General features: G+C 44.6%; 1 non-coding gene across 1 annotated transcript; it reads left to right on the top strand.

Annotated features, from left to right (window-relative positions):
- The first annotated feature begins 14,618 nt into the window (after positions 1–14,618).
- Positions 14,619–14,690, top strand: trnad-guc (transfer RNA aspartic acid (anticodon GUC)). The gene has a single exon. It is a non-coding gene; the product is annotated as a tRNA-Asp (tRNA).
- Positions 14,691–16,710: the final 2,020 nt, after the last annotated feature.

Below are 16,710 nucleotides of genomic sequence, written 5' to 3'. Positions count from 1 at the left end.
GGTCCTGTGTTTTTGATGGCGATTTGTCTCTTGTTGCGCCGTACAGCCTCTAGGTGGCAGAAACCCTGGTTTCTGATATATACCTGAATAAATTATGCAAATCGGGGTCAGGTTTACATGGGTCGGGTGCCAAACAATGCCAGTAGTGTGTGTGTGTGTGTGTGGGGGGGTGACTTCACAGGTGCTCTCCTGAAAATGTGTGTATATCATTGTTTTTAAATGGCACTTACTGAAAGCAGAGTGGGGTTCAGGGCAGCTTAATGATTTGCAAGGTGACCATGGGTCGTGTTTGGCCAAGGGGGCGCTAGTGTGTTGAGGAAAGGAACTTATTCTGGTCTTTGCAGGCTGTGCTAGAAACCCAAACCCACCCCCATGGCTGTATGTGGCTCCGCACTTTAAATGCTTCTTACCCCACCTCGTTTCCCATCTGCGCCCTACAACTTACAAATCCTTGCAATGTCACGTGCAAGGGGGCCCCCTACTGGCCAAGCAAGGCCCTACAGTCGCTGGTGCCCTTGGGGGTCCAGCCGTACAGTTTTTGCCAACAGCAGAGTTTACACTTTGACTAGTTATGTGCTGTTTAGTTATTTTGTTTTTAATTAAGGTGAACTTGCCTAAGTGACCCTGATCAGTTAAATAGGGTTTTTACCCACCCAACAAGCCTATCGAAAATGGACATACCAGTTAAACGGTAAACGATGTGAATCCCTTATCAGATTTTGATTTTATTCTGAATATTAAATGTCGTGTTTTAACTCAACCTTAAATAAATTAAAGTATCTCCATTTTAAAGAGCACTGTGACTGGATGAGAGAATTGTTTCGGCGTTGGCAAGTACCACCTTAGCGTACATTTATAGAAACGGCTGAAATATACTGGATAATTTTGCATAATTTTTATTTTGCCAAGCTTGATTTTCTTCTGTGATTTCTGAAATCTAATAAAGGTTTTGATGCATATGCCTATTTGTATTGCACGAGTCAGTCATGCTGTTTAATAAGAATCATTTGTATTTATACAAACAATGATAAAAAAATTATTGTATTAAATGGCGTGTTTGATGATACTGCTGGTGACTCCGTGGCACTCTTTGAGCAACGTGTCCGTATCCTAATTTTCTACCTTCTGACACACAAATTCTCAGACTAAATGAGATTACTGCAGTCCCGTTGCCGGGGTAATGCAATTGTTTAGGTGGATGTCGCTGAATGCATTTCAGTGGGAGGTCCAGAAAGCCTGGGACGCGATTTGACGGGGTAGAAATGAGATGAACGGTTCTGTTGTACCTTGCAGATTTGTACCTTGCAGATTTCCCTCGATTTGCTTATTAGTTGCTGGAAATCAATATTTAAAAAAAAATGTGCGTTGAACATGCCTTTCCATCCCGATCCATGAACCCAGTTTTCCCAGATATCAGCAAAACAATGAGAAATTCTATATATAAAAAAAAAAAAATCAACATTTGATTAAGTTTTATTAATGCTTGCTTTCATGTTAAAAAATTTTGGTGCACAATTTAATTTTTTTTTTAACACACAACATTTGGTTGAAATTGTAACGTGGAACATCAAGTCTGGGGCGCAGTTAAGGGGGGGAGATTAGGACAGTAAAAAACTTGGAACATAACTGCATTGGTGTGGGTTTGTGGCCCAATATGATATGCATTCATGGGGCCCAAATTCTCTAGCAGAATCACAGCATAGATTTCTTTGTATATTTTTTAGGTTTAAAGGACTCCGGAGATTGAGATATTGTGTTTTTAAAGTTTCCTTGGACTCCCACAGTAAATTTTACAGAGCTGGGGTCTCCATAACTTTTGCTGTGCAATAAATTTTGCTGACTGGGAAAGGGGGGGGGGGTTCCCCAAGATTTTTGCCGGCTCGCCTACCCATCGGCTCACCTTGAAAATGCCCAAAATGCCACCTGGCTGTTCAGCCCTGCTATAAAGTTGCAGAAAGACACGACGTTGTACTGTGACCTTACGATGTTACAGATCCGAGAAATAGCGTACTAAGCAGCACGTGTTTCCCTGCTGTGTTAAGGTGGGCCTTAGAAACCCATAACGCACTAATGCAGCTCTGGATGGCGGGCTATGCGTCAGTAATGCTGTCAGAGAAGATTCACTCATTAGTCTGATGTGAACTTAATCAGATTATGGGTCCTTTTTAGTCGCAGAATACAACATAATCCATGGCAAATGGACATCGGTGCCGTCTTTATGATGTTATGCTGACAGTGCCTTTAATCCCACCCCCCACCCCCCACCAATCCCTTTCCCAACTTCATGTTGTCTCTTAATCCTGTATGTTTCAGTAATATGAAGACGGAATTTCAGTATTCTCTGTTGCGGTTGTTTTATTTTTATCTCGCGAGTTTCATGCATTTTTAAGAACCGCGCAGAACATCAGTTAACTCTGTGCTGCTGGAATCCTGAGGATTGCCTTGATGGGTAGTGTAGGAGTTGAAGGATTTGCGTAGTCAGATTTAATTTTTTAAAAAGGAAATCTATTAAAAAGTAACATGCAAAGTAGTTTATTATTATTATTTTTTTTTTTTTTTACATAAGAATTTCAAGAGAAACTGAGAGCCTCGTTTTAATGGGCTTGTCTGGTAAAGTTAGTTTGACACTTGTACTGCATGTATTATTAAACATTTATCTATCCATCCATCCATCCATCCCGGCTCCGTCAACATGCAAACTTCAGTAATTCAAAACACTTAGTATTGAGCTTCCATTGTGAGCCTTAGCAGCCAATAAACAAACCGCCAATAATGAATATCACAGGCTTTGGTGATGGACACAGACTTCCAGACACGCCCCATATTCCTGACGCATTCCTCACCATGACCCTGTCTACTTCACATTCGCAGCCCAATATTTCATTCAAACTGGAGTTCGAAAGCTTGTTGGAGCCGAATGGACAATTTTAAAGACCAACATGGCAGAAAATTCAGTTCTGAAAGAAAGGAAGTTTCGATTTTTAATGAACTTATGAGATGCAGCAGAGATTCATCTTACCCTCAGTAATCTTTAGTTATAGCTTTCAGGGACTGGGATATAGATAATTTAGAAATGTGCTGCTTTTTAAAACACTAAGTAGGATTCCAATACTTTTCCAAGACACGGTATAATAGTATAATGTATTGTTGGTGCGCTGTGGGAGGGAGGTGCTGTCCTGGCAGGGGAGACAGGTGACTGAAACCTTTTGTAGCGATTTGTTCCGCCTGTCTGTTGGGCAGAATTTAGTTTGCTCTCTTTGTGCTTCCAGTAAATCTAGGTCCCGTTCCCATCATACCAGCAAGTCCGTGCAGGGTGGATCTCTGGCTAATCTCTTTTGTTGTTTGATTCCCTCCACGGAGGAAAAAAAAAAGAACTCGAGGTCACCTGCGGTTCCGAACCACATCTCCAGCAGGTCAGTGATCTCAGAGTAGCACATGCCGTTTATAAGCCAAAAGAAAAATGGTTGAAAAGTACGACACCTGTGTTATTCTATTTTGGTATTTAAGTGACAGAATTCCACTAAAGGTGAATTAAAAACTTGCTTAATTTATTGAGAAATGCTGAAGAAGTAAATGAACAAAGGATGAGAGAAGCTGCTGGAATCTGAAGCAGACATGATGCAGGTTCGAAACTGCACAGTTTTGATCTGGAATATGGGACACAATCCACATTATAAGCACTGAGCTAAATGCCAAGTTTTAAATGGCTATTTATCTATTACAACCATTGTTTCAGTGAAAGTTGTATGCAGATGTTTATTACTTAGTAATAAGGCAATATTTGGCTCAACTATGGTTTGTCTGTTACTAATGAAATAAACTTTTCCTATATATAGAGACACAGGACTTTTCTCACTTCTGATCTAAACCATAATTTAGTCTGTTCTTATTTAACATGACACTATAATAAAAATACATCCGAAGTTAAAAATCCTGGAAGACTGCGTCAAATAGAGCAGCAGAGCACCGCCCCCAAACAGCCTCTGTGGGGCAGCAGTGAGCTCAGAGTGCATCCCCCCCCCAGGAGGCAGTGTTAGGAAGAGCAGGCTGCTGTGGGACTTGCTGGTGACCCCAGGGACTTGGTCTTGCCGTTGTCCTCTAAGGCCTGGGCGAAAAGGGCAGGGTTACGGCTGGAGTGCCGCTGGCGTCTCACAAAGGGAAAGACACTGGGGCATGATGGGAAGGAGAACATGTTAGCGTTCCGCTAACACTTGTGGCACTGCCTTTTCTAAGTCAGCCATGTTGGAAAATCCTTGACTACCGTGGAATTACAAACAGAAACTGGAGAGCATCACAGGGGACGCAAAAGCAATTAACATTACAGAACTCTGTGTAGTCTTAGTGACGAAGCTAAGCTGAAGCCAGCAGTTCACACTAAGCCCAAAAATCCCTGGAATTAATCGTTAACAACCCCAGAAACAGAACCTGTGTGTATCCCACACCAATATGAGTCTTATCCCCTTATATAAAATACATGGAATATATTACAGAAAGACCCCTTTTATAGAAGATAATAGTTTTACCTTTTTTTGGTCTCTTGTGGTTCTATGGCTCTAGCCAGCATGTTTTTGTAGAGATCGGACTTTAAATAGCGGGCGTAGGAGTCCTGAGGGTGAGAGGAGAGGCCGAGAGCCCGTTTTAATGAAGCTGTCATCCACTTTCATGGCTGTGCACAGTTAATGCTCCTACCTTCTTCATCAGGAAATAGATGTGCATCTGGGCGTCATCCAGGACAAAACGATGTGGGCTTTTCATGCCCTGCAGGGTCTTCTCCATGGTCTTGCTGTCCACGTTTACCCACTTGCTGGCTCCCGGGGCCAGGAACTGCCTGGGGGGAAGGAAGTGATGAGCCTGAGCTTTGCAGTCCCACTGGGAGTAAGCAAGTGCCACATCAGGGCCTGCTCTAAATTCAACTGGGATGCAAACTGTCCCACTGGGCCACAAGGTCGCACTCACTTGTAGACCTCTTCCACCTTCTGCGGGATCGTAGCGCTCTCGCCGTGCCGGATGTCCTCACAGGCCTCCCAGAAACAGAGGTTCTCCACTGTGAATGAAACAGCGCATGCATCAGCTACCTGCAGGAGGCGCTCATCACGATGCCAATATGGAGGAGAATTGCCTTTCATAGAGGGATCATGATTATTAATTTAGCAGATGCTAGATCCTATTTTTTTTTTTTTTTGAGAGGGCAGGGTCAGTCAGTCCCTGGAGTAACTGATCGACGGCCCAATAGTGAGGTCACTCAGCTGACTCTGGGATTTGAGCTGATGACCTCCTGCAATGAATCCCAATCTGCTGAGTCACACACTGCCCAAATAGGCCCGCAGTGATCAAATAATGAATATGATTCTTACTTGCTGACGATGCCTCCATGAAGCTGATCTACTTGGGCGGGGGGGTCTACATGCTGCTCACCACTGAACTCCTTCTCCAGGTACTCCCTGAACTTGCACCGTCCCAGAGGGTCCCTAAGGAGCTCCGTGAAGCCGAACCCCCATCGTTCCACCCGCAGCTTGGTGGGTGTCTCCACCCTGCACCAGGAGGCGTGGAAGTGAAGAGACGACAGTCACCTCTGGGGGTGTGGCCCTGAAGAGGCAGGATGGGGCGCGGTAACGCACACTCACATGTCGGCATTCAGCGTCCAGAGTGCCGTGTCATCTGTTATCCAGGGGTTGCTGGGGGGGCAGCCTTGCATCATGGGGTCATGGTTCAGGTACTGCTCGCTGAACTTAAGGAAGCTGAACACAGAAGACCAGCCATTCCCAGTTTTAGTCCTACTTTCTATAATCCTTGCAAGTCATCAAATATTCAGGTTCAATGCTGGCATATTCCAGCAAACTGGAGCTCGAAATGGTGACGAAATGATTATACGTCATTGAACCCTATAAGGAAATTCTCTTTTCATCTCCTCCATCTTGCTCTCCATAGGTGAGAGAAAGCTTGGTAGCAAAGGGCAGCTGCCCGTAGAGGCTCCCAGGAACCTGGGGGTTAAGGGCCTTGTTCAAGGACCCACAAGTGTGCTGAAGCCAGGCTTGAACCGGCGACCTTCTGATCAATATTAAGTAATTATTTGCAGTTAAATACAGTTCAATTCAGTTTAATAGTCAACCGGTTTCAATATTAGTTAGGCATCATTAATCCAGGATATGTGTGACTCTGAGATTTATGGTGAAAGATGGATGGGCAGATGGACGAAAGAACGAAATAACGAGGTTAGATTTTCACAAAGAGCAGTCCCCAGCATTTTTGTCAGAATTAACATGAAATAGATCCCCCCCCCCACCAATCAGAGGCACAGTATACAGAATACCCAGAGATATCCCCCAGTTAGGGACTAATGTGGACTGGTGTCGAACCAGTGGTCCCCCAGCTATGCTGGGACTGAGGCTGAATCACAGGTGTTGGGGGGGGGTAGGTGGGGGAGGCTGTTATCCAACCTTTCCAGGCAGATGGAGGACTTGACCCTCGAGCGGCCCAGGGATTTCCTGATGTGTTCAATCTGGTGTCGGGAGCCATGAAAAATCACACGGGGAATATAAGAGTCAGAAAAAAGGCACAGCATGGTACACATCCAAGCCCTGATAAGAGCCATGCTGTTGTACCTTTAAACAGAATTTGTCAATATCTGAGAGCCAACAAAAGAAAACGACAACACAGATGTAGATCCTTCCGAAGCAATTTTCTTATGACAGCATTCTTAAGAGCCCACTTAATCACCCTCTTTGGTTGTTCTTGGCAACCATCCCATCAGCTGAAATAGGTTCACTCTAAATTCTTTCAGGCTTACCTCTCTTTTGTAGTAGTCCGCGTTCTGTTCTGTAAAGAAGGAAGAAACAAAACCGTCTCTAAACATGATATAAGCCACATGTTTATGGGAGTTTTACTTGCGCAAAAATGTTCTGAGGGCACAAGGTTCATTGGTTCAGAGAGATAACCAATCAGACTGTAGAAGTGGTGGATACAGGCAACTAGAGGAGGGGGGGGGGTCAACCAATCAGATGTCTTGTTCCTGCCTCCTCTAGTTCCTTAGACCCACCTCCTCTACAATCTAATTGGTTATCTCTCTGAACCAATCATTTTTCCTTCTGCCCTCAGAACATTTTTGTGAGGGTAAAACTCCCACGAGCGAATCACATGCAAGGAATCAGACAGTAGGAATTCTGCTCACACTCAGCTCCTGGCTTTACTAAGCAGACATCCAGTCTAGAAACCATGAATAATATAGCACTATTACGAGTATGTATTGTGGGACTGCTGACGTACTTACGTTAGCATGGAAAACGAGAGCAGGAAGTGAGGAAGAAGTGAGACAGAAAGATGAGCACAACGAAGTGCTGTCACACTCACACACGAGCTTCCCTCGGATGCCCTCCCACCAAAAACACTGATTATCACTTCACTTCCTTGGGTAATTTGGGGGCCCAAGGCAACAGCCTATTCTGCCTATAGCTGCCATATATATATAGATATTAATATACATATTTTTTCTTCATGACTTTGATCTTATCTAGGCCCCGAGCGGCTCTCTTGTTTGCCCGGATCCGGTCCTGTGACTGACAGAGGCGATAAACAGCAGGTACTGGCATTACGGAAAAAATGTATATGCTTAATAAAAAGCTCAGACCAGCTGGACTCGGGAGTTGTGCCGGTTCCTTCGCTCAGGGCCTTGTTCTTGAACGCTGAATGTTCCCGGCTGCAGAAAATCAGAGGGTGAGAAATCCTTAGCTGAACTTCAGATGAAGAGTGAGCTCGTTTCTCTCAAGCAGACTGACGCCGGTCTAACGCTGCATTAATACCCCTTAGCACTACTGGTCACATTTCCCATGATGCCACTGGGTACAGCCCATGGCGACACTGCCCAGTAGGGGACAGTGTGACAGCTTTCCAAAAGGACCATTCGGTCCTGGAGGGCCAGTCGGTGACACAGTATCCATGATCAGGACTGGGGTACCCTGCTTTACAGAATAAACTAACCAAATGTCGATACTGAATGCAATCTGATTTAACATGGTTTCCTTAAATCCCAATTAAAGTGCTTCAGATCAGCTCAGGACTTAACAGCAGAGAGACTATTTGGCAAATTATTACGCTGCTATTTGCAATTACATCCATTATCTCTCCGCTAACATGCAGCATTAAGCCTGAGCCGCAGGAATAGAGGTCAGATAATGGATCCGGTATTCCGGAGGTGGGATCCTCTTCCAGCTCGTTTAAAAGGCCCAACAAGTGGGGGGGTGGTGGGGGGGGAGACGCAAACACAGCATGTCTGCATTTTAGCTTCAGGCCGTCTCCCAGTCCCTTCGCACTCCACTCTCCCAGATCCAAGCATCACCAGTCTTAGCGATGCGTCTCGTGTTTCTCGGGCAAAGAGAAAGGAGGCAGGAAGCGGCCATTTTGTCATTTGCTGGTTTTAATCCCCCCCCCCCCCCCAGCTTCCCCCGTCCACCTGGCCGTACCAGAGTGCAGAGCGTCCCTGCCTTTTAAACACGAGCAGCACCTGACTGGGGGGCCCTACGCTGCGTGGTTTTTGGCTCAACTGTGTTTCCGTCTAATTGGCGTCAAAACGGTGGGTTTCATCAATGAAGGTGGTGTGTGGCTGAGCGGGTTGGCAGTCGCCGCCTATGACTGGAAGGTTGCCGGTTTAAATCCCACAGTCAGCAGAGTGACATCACCACTGGACCCCTGAGAGAAGTCCCTAAACCCCCAACTGCTCTAGTCTCAATAAAAGGTACATCTGCAAAATAAGCTGAATTTAGGATGTGATCCGCAGCTGCGTGGCTGCCATTCCCACCTCCTGATGCCGCCCCGGATGGGGATAATGGCCCACATAAACGCTGATGCTTATTAGCCCTGAGAGATGCTGCGCACCCAGCAGAAAGGGGCCCTAGTGACGGCCGGGATTAAGCCAGATACACACCACACTCTGCTCCTGTCCCACACTTTCATTCTCCACTCTCCTGTGTTATTCATGAACTCCAAATTACACTCAGCGAGGGTGCAGTTGCTCATTCCCGCAGCCTGCTGTCCTGTCTGTCTTCTGAAAGCTCTCGTCCCACAGAACATAGGCTTCTTCCCAGCTAAGTAAATATTTCATGATCACACTGAAGCAGTAGTGGGTTATCAGGCCTGAAGTGATATATTCCTCCCCCACAAAGTATGCATGGAGACACTCTGTGTGTCTTACTTAACGAAGATAAAACTCCCCCCCCCCCCCCCCCCCCCGTGAATTTTGCTGAGCTCAATGCTCTGGAGATGACGGAGATCGAAAATTATACCGGAAATGTTCCATATGTCCTTACAGATGTTTCCTTTGCCTTCCTTCATTGAACAAACCCGTTGTCGTGGGAGAGAACTGCACAACCCCCCAGCTCTCTGTGGGGGAATGGGACCCTGCCTATGCCTTCCTGCCAATCCTGCCAAGTTTCCCCTGTAAGTTGAAGGATCTCCTAACAGGCCTGCATGTAGATTAATGTCATACCCAGGACAAAGCAATTGCAGGTTAAGGCCCTTGCTGAAAGGCCCAACGGAGTAGAATCACTCTGGGCATTCACAGGATTTGAACCAACAACCTTCCACTTGCTTGCACAGATCCCTAGGCCCAGAGCCACCACTCTGCCCCACAACCTCAAAAAAATCCTAGAATCGCCCCCAGCCTGAGGCGATATTCGAGCTGCCAAGGTGCATTGAGTTCAGGTTTACCCAGTGTGTGCTTTACTCTAATCACAGCATACTGGGTTTTCGCCGGGGCAGATGTAGGGAGTCAGGGGTTTCGGGGGAGGTGCTTACTGGCGGTCTGTTGACGAGCCAGTAGGCCTGTTCCTGACATTCCAGCACGATGCGGTCCGCCTTGCGCCTCTGTTTGGCTGCCCTGGTAGGAGCAGAGCAGTCGATGGAGAGTCAGAAAGCATACTGGGTAATTAGCATATAGCGGTAATCACTGAACTGCAAGGTAGGGTTTTCATTTTTCTGTTTCCTTTTTCACTTAGAAATGGATTTCCGACTCTAGTGTTTAGGCTGAGGTCTGATTTAACAGATAGGAGGGAAATTATGACCACACACCATGTTACTTTTTAATTTAGGTAACATCATCATCCTCTTAATACGAGATTTATTCATCCATTCTCATCTGTCCCCTTGTGTGCATTTATGAAATTGATTTCATAGCTCGATGCGACAGTATTCCCGGGCTGGGGTGGGGTTTACCTGAGCTGCTCCTTCGCCTGCATCACCACGAAGTCCCAGGTGTGGTTGATCCGTTTGTGCAACATGTTGTAGCTGTCCTGCGGAGACGATGTTTAAATGCGACATTGCCAGGTCGCACGGCTGGCTGCGTTGCTGCATGGGTTCACGTTATGACTCACAGGCCGAACCCCTCCCAGGATATCAGCTGGCAGTGTCGGATTCACAAACCCTCTTACTGATGAGAACCTAAAATGCGTTGACCCTGACGCAACATGGCGGCAAGTTGGTGGATGTCTATGTGCGATCCTACTATGTGCATAATTGGTGGGAGGTTTTCTTACACAAAAATGTTCTGAGGGCAGAAGGAAAATGATTGGTTCGGATAGATAACCAATCAGATTGCAGAGGAGGCAGGACCAAGACATCTGATTGGTTGCTCCTGCCTCCTCTAGTTGCTCGGATCCACCTCATGTACAATCTAATTGGTTATCTCTCTGAACCAATCATTTTTCCTTCTACCCTCATAATATTTTGTGTAAGTAAAACTCCCATGAGCATTCAGCTATCACATGATCTCATCAAGCAATGCTTCAGACCAGCGAATAAGAATAGCATTGAAATGTACATAAATAAAAATTTTCTCTTACCTTTTCATAGTCTATCAGCTGCCCTTGCTTTCTGATATTCTTCTTAGTCAAATAAATCGCTTTAGAAGAGCAAAAGAAAGACATGGCAAGAAACTGTGTTTTTCTATTATTCTAGTAAAGGGAAGTAATGATGTAATAGGCGAGCACATGATTAATAATTGGTAATCACCGTAATCTAGCTCGGAGGCTGGCCACTGCTGAGAGCTCCAGAAGTACGGAGTCTAGCAAAAAGGAGATGCTGTCATTTGAAACTATTCAGAAGCAGCGTGACAAAGGTGCTTTGTGATTTAACATGTCAGGGACAAGGCGGGTGGAAGGCATTTTGCTACTTTAACTGGCATTGGTTCTCATACATCAGTGTTTCCCAATCCGGTCCTCGGCGACACACAGATGATCCACGTTTTTGCTCCCTCCCAGCTCCCTACCAGACAGTCTACGTTTTTGCACCCTCTCAGCTCTGGAGCCCGGACCAGATTGAGAAATACTGTCCTACACGGTAATTCCGCAGTCTCTCCAACGAATAGTTTCGATATGCGTGCCCCCCCACATGGCCACCACCCTCTCGCGCTGCCCTCCATCTGAAGAAACCGTGGTTTTAGGTTACCTGGAAGCGATACGGCGTCTCGTCGGGCCGCAGGACGAGCGTCCTGGGGTCCTTTAGGGGGTAAATGTAGCCGTGCTTCACGATCAGATTCCCCACATGAAGTGCCTCTGAAAACACACAAAGTGGTCACTCATTTCCACGTAAACTACTCAAAGCTCAAACAAATCCACTACTCGTAGCCCAGATTTAGGCATAGTAATTCTCTAAATTTTTGTCAGTGGAATACAGTAGAACACACGATAACTAGAAACTGAGTAGGCATATTATATTTTATTTTACGGTATAGCAAGTAACTGGAAAAAACGTTGACATGGTGCACAGAATAAGCCGCGGGGATGGTGCATTCCTCATCGGAACTATAATTAATTACGAGTAATTGGGACTTTCCACTTTCCGGCTGCCTCCGCGGCCATTGGCAGTCAGGCGCTCCCGGGGGTTTCAGACCGGCGCAGCAACAGCGCTGCTAGGGGGAAGCCTAGTGTTTACAGGGAGGGGTAACTGCTTACCGGGGCAACAGGTTTTTTGCCCATTCAAGTCTGTTAATGCATCTGCCATCTACTGCCTAAAAGTCCCCTCCTTTCCATTCCGACTTCTTTTCCAATCTGGGCTGTAAATCAGGGAAATCTGCTCCCTTGCTATTTAAAACCTCATCTGCATCGCCCGGGAATTCAGGACAACAGCGTCTTGCAGAAGTGCATAATGAGGGAGACGGATAGCGATATTTCTCCAGGCATGACTGACTGCCTCTGGCTATCAGCGAAGTTTGCATCGGGACTATCAAACCGTACAGCTCAGCATGCGTAGCGGCGCGACTCGGGACTGGCCTACAGATTATTTGTACTAATAGCCTCTCAGCAGAAAGATAAATAATTCAGCAGATAAATTGACGCCAGGGGAAGAAAATCCCAAAAGCTTCAGGCGAATGGGGTGTCTATGTTATGGACAAGCTCAATTCTGACATTTATTAATTCACAGGCTCAGCAATATCAATGGAACAGAACATGCTTCTGTCAGACACGTGAATTGCATATGCTTACACATAAATGCAGCTAGGCTAATCTGTTGTATGGATGACAAATTCTATTACTTCATTTGTATTTATTATTCAAAAGACTCGTTTATTTCTGTTATTTTATTACAAAAAAAAAAAAACCTGATGACGTCTTTCGCCAGCAGGGGCGCCATCGTCGTCACGAAGGGAAAAAAACAATCGATTAACCTCACATAAGAGCACCAGGTAACGCTTCCCTACATACTTCTCGGCCCTACCTTCTTCCATGATGGAGTACTTCTGAATTAGCCACTCCACGATATCATTTCCTGGGAAGGCATAGCGAGGAAGGCATCTAGTTAGAGTCGAGAAATGCATTAAGCCGTCATAAATCAAAAACGCTGAACTCGATAAATAAATTACATAAATAAATATGAGCGCAAGGAGATCGATGACAGTCTTAATGCACAGGATTCCCGAAGACCGCCGATGTATGGGCTTTCCTGTGAAGGGCTTAAATGACCATTAGGACCCGGCCCCCGGGACACTGCACGGCCGGGTGTAAGACAACCCGGGCGGCACGAAAAATTATTTTTAAAAAGTAAAATATGTATCGTGCACCTGTCATCGCATGTGGAATCACTGTGATTAACAGTCTTTGATTCTTCATCTTTATCCCCATGTCGGGATCTTGCATCGCCACAATGACTTGTTCAATCTGGGATAAGAAGAATAGTCAAAATCGTGAAATCAAGGTGACGACAGACATAGTGAAAACGTTCAACCTAGTAATATAATAATTGCTTAATGTGTGATTTGATATGTAATCGTTATATTCATCATTAAATCACCGGAGAGACACACTCATATATTTAGGCATATATATAAGTAAACTACAAGGTTTTTCCTCTGACTATCTTAACTGCACGTCAAAGACGTTATCGGATATTCCCGACTACAGACTTTCGGTTTGATCATTTATTCGCGTTATTAATTCGGCTCCTGATTACATTAAACTAAACATGCTCAGATTGTTACAACCTTTGCTTGTCGGTTATTTTTGGGATCTTTCTGGATGGGCTCAAGGCGGGGTCTGTAAGCACAAGCAAACTGCCAGCACTTTTGTTTTACATGAAAATAGTTTGATGTCGGCCTATTGCGTTATTGTCTGGCTATAATTTGGAGGCAATATTAAACAATAGGCCCATATATTGTAAATATACATGTTGTGTTGTTTTGTTGTTATCACAAACGTATAGCCTGATCATAAATTTCATGGATACCTGGATGTTGTATGTTCCATTATATTTATGAATGAATGATTTATGTGAAGTCTGGCTTAGATTCGAGAATTAATCATATAGATTAAAAAAAGTTTTCATTTAAAACTTATCTCATATAATAAAATCCTCGTCCGAACGAACATATGTCAGAATGAAAAAACATTTAAATTATTTTTGTGATGCATCAGTATCAATAGCTACAACGTCATAACAGATATAGATATAATGCGGTTCATACTTTTGAAGTTGATGCGTATCTCCCGAAAAAAATCAACTCCAGAAGAGTCCGCGTCTGTAAATGCCTGAACTTCGGAATCGATCCTACCTTTGTTAGGCGCGGCATCTGTGTCTTGCAGCTGTTCCCTTGGATAAAGATGTTAATTGTCATGCTTACAGCATCTCGATCTCCGGCGTTTGTGAAGTTGGGATTGATGCTGTCCTGTGTTTTTTTTTTCCTTCCACACTTAAGCTCTGCTTGTTACTGCCCCATAGCGGAGCGCAAGTGAAACGGACTACCGGAGATTTGCACTGTTTTTCTGTTAGTGTGTATAATCAAAATATGACTCAGTTTGGCCAGTTAGAAAAATATGATAATAGAAAAGTATTCTTTTCCTCTCACTTTTTTTTCTTGATTTAATTACCGACTTCACGTACTTACACTGTGTCCCGTTGCACGATGTAATATTGCGAAACTATGATTTTGTGGCAGTGTTTTGTAAAGGAATTTTCCGTTTAATCATCGTCTTAGTATAAAGCTATATGGTTGTTCTGGTATCAGTGGACGTACATTATGTATTTTTTCTTCTCTTGAGCACCATGGTCATGACATGAAGCTCAGTCATTGATTACTCGCAAATGTTAGTAGTCATCCGCTGTTTATCTTGAAGATGTAAAAGTAGTGCGCGTACATCTCCTCGTTAGTATAGTGGTGAGTATCCCCGCCTGTCACGCGGGAGACCGGGGTTCGATTCCCCGACGGGGAGAGTCTGCATCTTTTTGCCTCGGTCTCAAAAGGCACCAAGCTAGAACCGGCCCCGTGTTAGTGGAAACGGGGCTTGTGACTTGTACTCATGCATAATATTCTGCGGGTCGCTCAGCAGCGCAGCATATGAAACTAGACTCGGATTGTAAGTGTGTGGTTTTGATAATTGATGTATGGATGGATGGATCCTTAATAAGAGATATAAACAATAAGGTCCAGTCGCCAACTAATCATGTAAAATACGTCATAAACTCATGGTTGTTAAACCCAGAATAAAAATGAAGACGTATAACTAGGAAAGTCAACTTGCACATTTCAATTTTGGTTCGATATAATCACGTTGTCCTTAACCCTCCAGTGCAGGAGGGGACGGTAATGCGCATCGAATGTTTCCGAACCTGTGTGTGATACAACCGAGGAAGAGCCGATGACTTCGGGGGAGGAGGGGCAGGCGACTCGGAAGAAAAAGCAGCAGAACCCAATGCAGCCTGTAGCCCATTCAAAGGCCTACTGTTGGACCTCTGCTTATTTTGCAATACGTCTTTAGTACGGACTGAAAAATGTCCGATTTCGATGAGTTTGAGAAGCAGTTAAGCGAAAATCGGCAAGGTAAGTTTGGCTTTGAAGATCGGTGTATGCTCCCTGTTTTAGGGTAATAAAGTGGCCGGCGTGTCCTAGCGCCGAGGATGGTGCGGAGGGCACTTCTGCTGGTTCCGAAAAGAAAAGCGCGGCTGGGAAATCGGTGCCTTTTATCCGAGCGCTCGCCGATTCTGAAACCTGCCCGATTCTTCTTCTCCCAGCTGCCGCAGGATCCCCGAAAACTGACCGCTTTGGTAAATCAGTGACATTCTTTGCTTGGCATTGTTATAGAGATCGCTAGGCCTGCATCCATCAGTGCCCGGCGTACATAACATGGACATTTCAATGAAACGTTATTGGGGTGCACTCGATGTGAAAGCCTGCGGTTTTATTTATTTAATTATTTACCATTATACACTTGGATCATAAATTGTGACCCGCGTATTTTCATTCGCAGTAACACACTATGCATGGATGTTTGTTGCAAGCGTTATATTTTCAAGATCACGTTTAAAGTTTTATGCAAATAAAAACGACCGCGACCACTTGATTTAAAGTCCGCACTTAATAACAGTGTTAGTTACTTGGTTTTTAAATACTACGACGAGTTTTCTATATAATGATATGATTTTGTCTCTTTCCGATGCACAATAGCCTTTCCCTTGGGTCCGAAATGCTGGCCCTGTCATCCGTACAGAATAAGTCTTTCTCACACGATCGCCGTTTCTTCATGATGTATAGACTCTAAAAATCAGCCGCGTTCCCTGGAATCATAACAACTGCTTTTAGGTCGTTATTGCAAAGTCTTGCACCTGTATCTACCTTTACAGCGGATAGCAGTAACTAACAATGATGTACAGTTATATAACAATACACATATAACTTCATTAAAGTGCAGAGAATCCAGTAAACTGAATAAACTTAAGCCATACTAACGCAACTGAAATATACAACATGCGTTACAACGGAGTCGAAAGTAGGATTGATTTATGTACCTATCAAATGGCAATCTTGTCATATCAGCTCCTTATCACTAAATCACTAAAATGTCATTCGAAACGACCTGATTCGGCTAGACGAGCACTAAGTGCCGCCGTGTTTGATAAACTAGCAGTTCCAGTCATTCATATCTGCGCTCTGACTATGCCTGCGATTGCGGTAATTGGTTATTACCGATTTACGTAAGATGCATTGGCCGCTCCGTGTCTGTACTTTTGCAGCGGTGCATTACCGTAACGCTGTTATAACTGATGCATGAAGCTGATTCCTCGAGCAGCACCTGCGTTTAAATGCTTCACTGAAAACTGCACCTTCAGGGATTTATTTAAGCTTCTATATGAAGGACCTGCTGGGATAGAAAGGTGATATTTTATTGCTAGTTTAATAAAGTGCTGTCTGTCAGATTGAAACGATATTAATTACCCATCCATCGTCCAACCAGT

The sequence above is a fragment of the Brienomyrus brachyistius genome, unplaced genomic scaffold, assembly GCF_023856365.1.
Source record: "Brienomyrus brachyistius isolate T26 unplaced genomic scaffold, BBRACH_0.4 scaffold235, whole genome shotgun sequence".
NCBI classification, from domain to species: Eukaryota; Metazoa; Chordata; class Actinopteri; order Osteoglossiformes; family Mormyridae; genus Brienomyrus; species Brienomyrus brachyistius.
Note: the sequence above shows the minus strand (reverse complement) of the source record. Positions and strands in the feature narration are given on the sequence as shown.